We start from the raw sequence: 5259 nt of genomic DNA, 5'->3' as shown, positions 1-5259 counted from the left end.
AATTAATTAAACAAGTACTGGCAGTAATTTAAATAGACTGATCAAAAGACACTGAGCAGCAGAAAGGTTAAGCCACAGAATCCACCATTGGGCGCTTAACTGCTGATACTGTCTGTCCTAACACTAAATGGATCGTCAGGAAACCAATGAAGATTTAACATGTAACTTTAGAATAAAAGTTTTCCACCATGTTTTAATTCTATTTATAAATGAATTGGAAGTTAGGCAGGGTTCCTAAAAGAAATTACACCTATCAATATTGAAGGAATCCTAGGAATTCAACTTCTGCAAATTCATGTGAATTTTTACTGTTTCAAGTTCTACCAAAACTACACTGTATATTAACGTGCCTGTGGCTGCAGAGAATTGAAAAGTGTACTCCATTTTTGGATGACCTTTGACATGTTGTTCATTTATTTACCTCCAAGCTCATTCCAAATAGTAAATATACTAAGAAACAGTATATATGCTTTTCTAATTTCTCCTGATGTGTCAAATAGAGCAATTCTAGAGGCCTAACTCCTGACTCCTCCCAATTAAAGGAACATAAATACCATTCATAGTATTTTTAACTATAAAAAGTTTTTAAACTATTCTCTTGAAAATGAAGTCATTAGAGAAATTTTTTAAACTCACGACTTTTTAAACAATTCTGTGTTCAAATGACGCAGTACTGGCATTTTCCAATTCCCATTAAAAAAAAATCAGGACACAAGTTGAAATGCAAAATTGTGATACAAATGGCATGACTAATCAAACCTCTTCATCTCATCTGAATGTATACAATAGAGCCACACCAGATGTTAGAACTCTTCTGATGTCATGATATGTGTCTACAGCTGGAAGATTGGATTTTGTAATGTGCAACTCTTCTACACATTTGTTACTATATTGTGAACACAACCCTAATCATGTTTCCTTAATCTGTGGTTATGTCTGGTCCACATCAAAACCTTTGTCCTTTGCCTTGTAGTAGCAGTAACTGGTTGTAGTTCATAAATGACTTTAAATGTCAATTCCCTTAGGTATCCCCAAAATAAGTTAGTATCTGGCATCACAGAATCCTTTCAGAACTAAAGTCAAGAAATGACCATTCAAGAACATTACAGATAGCAACTTCAGATTAGAACTTGTTTTAAACCACTTTACAAAGGAAAAAAAATCAGATATTCACTGAAGCTTATGGTAAATTATTCTAAAATAACCTTATCTTGATTCTATTTGCTTGTGTTAAAAAAACATTTTCGGAAACTACACTTGAAGACACTAATTTCCAAAATGGTTTATTGGAATTTCTCCCCCATCCAGAAAGTCTGTCAGTAGTCTTGATTACCAACAAGAAAAAAAGTACTAGTTTGGCATCAGCACAGGGAGTCAAATAGGCAATGTAAATGGTTTTCAAAATCCTCTAGTAGTGTTTAAGAATTTTTCAGGTATAAAACTTCCATGACTGTTCTGAAATGACAAAAACTTTTTTCAATCATCAGTATAAACTTTAGTAATCATAACACAAACTATTAAACTCTGTACCTAAAAGGATCTTCATGAAGTGAACAAAGCTATCACCCTCCCACCAAGAAATTCTAGGGCTGAGCCAAAATCTCCAGAATGTATTTACAAGTTCCCCATTCTTTGATAATGACTTGCCAATTTTGCTTAATGAAACACCTTTTAAGCTGAATTCACCTACCTAACCTCATTTGCACAGCCACCTAAATGTACATTAGAGCAAAAGTTTGTTCACTCCCCTCTCCTGTATTATTACTACCTCAATTACTCATTTCCAAACCTTCAAAGAGTGATAAGAAAATGGAACGCTGAATGGTGGGGGTATGTTACCAGAAAAGCAGAACCAAATTACCATTAACTTCTTGAGTCCACTGGCATGTGTGTGACCAGAGTATTTTCATTAATTAAAATTAAGTGGAGACCAACACTATACATTTATCCTATACATCATCTCCCTATCATGTGCTTCAATTAGGGATCTTGGGGAATCTGTTTTGGTATTACCGTTGGCTAGTTATTTTGAATGTATGGATAATTAAAAGACGAAAAGACCCCTAAAGATTCCAAGTGTCTATTTTAAAAGCTGTTAAATGAAAAACGATGAAATGGAGGACACCCACAATAATTCTTGGACTCCTGGAGATCCTAAGACATGCTACAAAAATAGGTCTTTATTCTTAGGAAAATATAGTCAGAGCTAGCTTCCTTATGCTATACATAAAATCTTAACATCAGAGGCAGTACAGATAGTACAGATAGTTTTTGAACTGATCTCCAAACAAGCACAAACCCACTACGTTGAAAAGAACAGGTAATTTTGAGGTTTTTGGCAAAAGACAGTACTTCACACATCTAATCCAAATCAAAGAGCCTGCAGACAGTTTTCAGTGAAATAAAAGGAATGAAATAAATATAATTTCTACAGATAAATATATGTAAGAGAATTTAAATAAGCTAACAGAACTAATTTTTTTAAATAAAAATACTAGTCAGGTACAAGCTTTTGTTTCTCAATGCCAGACTTCTAGATGTTTATCAGACTACTGTTAATATCATTAAAAACCTAATCTTGGGCCAGGGCATTAGTTTTAATACTATTTTGCATTCGTAAAAAAGATTTTCTTTCAACTGAATGCTCCTGGCCCTGAAAAATATTTTAGGCATATTACTGAAGGCAGACTGTGGTACTAATAAAACTTGTATCTTAAGTACTTTTTTAAAAAGTGACAGACAAAAAAGTCCATCCACTAATTTGCCCACAGTTAAAAATGTCTTTGAACATTGGCTGATAATTAGCATCTTAAGAAAAGTAGTGGCATGCCCTATTGAGTGGTATGACTGAGTAATTAATACTACACTTTAAAACATCATCCCCACAAGTCTGTTCATTTTATGTATTGTTATTTCTTGATTCATTTTAAACCCACCACTGAATTCCCATGGTCAGATTAAAAGTTTATGGTATATATCACTGGGGAGAAAATGACCATGGTGGGTATTCTTAAAGTTTTAGGAACCTGAGCAATCTTTTACTCTAGGGGGGTAGCGCCCTCACCTAAATGCAGAAGTCCTACTCTGTAATTTCTCCCCTTAAACAGACTATATGTCATGCTCTGTTTGGTCTTTTTTCCTATGTTTCTGAACAGTGCCTTTTGGCTTAGCAGTCAAAACAGCTGTCCTGAATGTGACAATTTTGCCCATCTAGCATGATATTCACCCTCATTAAATCTTTTCAAATAGATTCATACAAGTGAATACCCGAGGTCACCCCATCAATCCATTCCTATGCATGCTATTCCTATTTTATCATGAAGAAAGTGTAAATCATTAAATCAGACTTGCAGTCATTGGTAGATTTCTCATGATGCTACAACAACGGCCGTCATGAGTGTGTAACCGCTTTTTGTGCTAAACCCCCCATTTATTTCTAACATCTGATTCAATCACAATGCTGAAAAACTTCCCACAAAATGCATGATTGGGAGAATATATCTAACACAATTTTCTCACAAAGCAACTTTCTGAAAATAATTAACTAAAGTGATGATCACTTTTGATTGCCAAGTAGTCTGCAGAAACAAAATCTTGCGTCTGCTTTGGTTAGGTAACTCAAGTTTGTTTTGTTATTTTTCAACAATCAGAATGCTTTTAAGGATACATTTTCACCCCAAGGAAGGGACTTGATTCTTGGATTTAAGACCCATTCCTTGACAATTATATACAAAATTTCTTTTAACTTGTCATCTATCCATTCTTTGAAGCTGTCAAAGCCAAGAACCCATAAACAAATCACAAATATCAATAACCTACATTAGTTAACATTCCCCTTTTTTAACATGTTGACATTTTCACTAAAGGATTAGTTATTTTTGCATTTCCATTTCTCATATCCCATGACATTCCATAAAAATTGCATTATTGCTTTATAGGCCACACAACATTCAAAAGTATGTTTATATGCATTGCCTGTTTTCCTTGATCTGATAAGAGTTTGATACTGATTTTACTACAGAAATTTAAGTTTGAAAATACCAGTTAGTATTTCTTCTCAGTACTTAATTGTTCACATCACTAATCACTACATGCATATTTAGCTCTGATTATATTGCTCAAAAACTGCACCCATTATCAGAACAGTGCAAATGATTATTTAATTTTAAAAGTAATTATAATGGCTTAAATTCAAAGTTAGTCAAATGAACACTGTCAAGTAATTTCACTTGAGTGTGTATATATTTAATCACCACTGTTTACATTACCCATCAATTCTTCACAAATTTTTTTAATATCAGTTTTTCCTCCCAAATCCCCAAACTAAGAATGCCAAATAGTCTTGGAAACCCACAGCTCCATATTTTAATATTTTCTTAAGAACACATTTGTGAACTCACAAAAATGTTCATCTTTCAACTTTGACAATGCAGTTCTTACTTAAGTCAAACAAACCTGTTCTAAAATCCCAACAAATAATTCTGAGAATTAACTTAAACACCTTGACAGTGTCCCTTAAAAAGGGTATGACAGTAAAGTGCCAATAGGCATGGCAATGACCTCTTTGATGGGATCATTTAACTCCTTGGACCTGGGAAGTGCCAGCACCAAGGATTACACTGAGATTCAATTTTACTGAAGGCTACATTTAGTTTACCCACTTTCCACAACCTATTACTCATTTTATGTTAGAATGAAATGTAAATGTTTTGTGTAGCCCTCAAACTTACACTAAGATTTGAGAGATGTACTTTAAAAAAGCACGGGGTAATATATAAAATCAGTGGCAAAAAGTTTCATTAAGCACCAGGAACTAATTTTTGTCACCCCATACTCATTTTGTAGGTAATGTTTCAATAACCGGCAAGGCACATTTACATATATTCCAATGAATACTTATTGACAAATTTTAAATTACACTCTATGTCCCAGCTATCCCAGTAACTGACATACAACATACTAAAATGGTTTATTAAGATAACATAAAAAACCAATTAATGTGAAACATACAGGCTATTGGCAACCACTATCTAAAATTATGTAAGTACAAATAAACATACTGAAATGTGTGCATTTCTAAGTTTTTAAACCAGAATATTTCTACACTAACACACATTTATATTAATGACACATAAAAAAAATAAAAACTTTATTACAAAAATAAGTTACACTCGCCTCCAGCTTACAGTATAAAACAATTTTATTTGCAGGAATGCAAAATGATTGTTTGCCATGAGCATTTTGAACATATGACATGTC

At 33.4% G+C, this 5259-nt stretch overlaps 1 protein-coding gene across 4 annotated transcripts in view; it reads right to left on the bottom strand.

Annotated features, from left to right (window-relative positions):
• Nucleotides 1-1578: 1578 nt before the first annotated feature.
• The window catches only part of SYNCRIP (synaptotagmin binding cytoplasmic RNA interacting protein), a 29681-nt gene continuing 26000 nt past the window's right edge, over nucleotides 1579-5259 (bottom strand). For all 4 annotated transcript variants that reach the window (XM_068985339.1, XM_068985340.1, XM_068985345.1 and 1 more), the window contains one exon: nucleotides 1579-5259. This exon is cut by the window's right edge. The gene's annotated coding sequence lies outside the window, so the exon portion shown is untranslated.

The sequence above is a fragment of the Capricornis sumatraensis genome, chromosome 13, assembly GCF_032405125.1.
Source record: "Capricornis sumatraensis isolate serow.1 chromosome 13, serow.2, whole genome shotgun sequence".
Lineage (NCBI taxonomy): Eukaryota > Metazoa > Chordata > Mammalia > Artiodactyla > Bovidae > Capricornis > Capricornis sumatraensis.
Note: the sequence above shows the minus strand (reverse complement) of the source record. Positions and strands in the feature narration are given on the sequence as shown.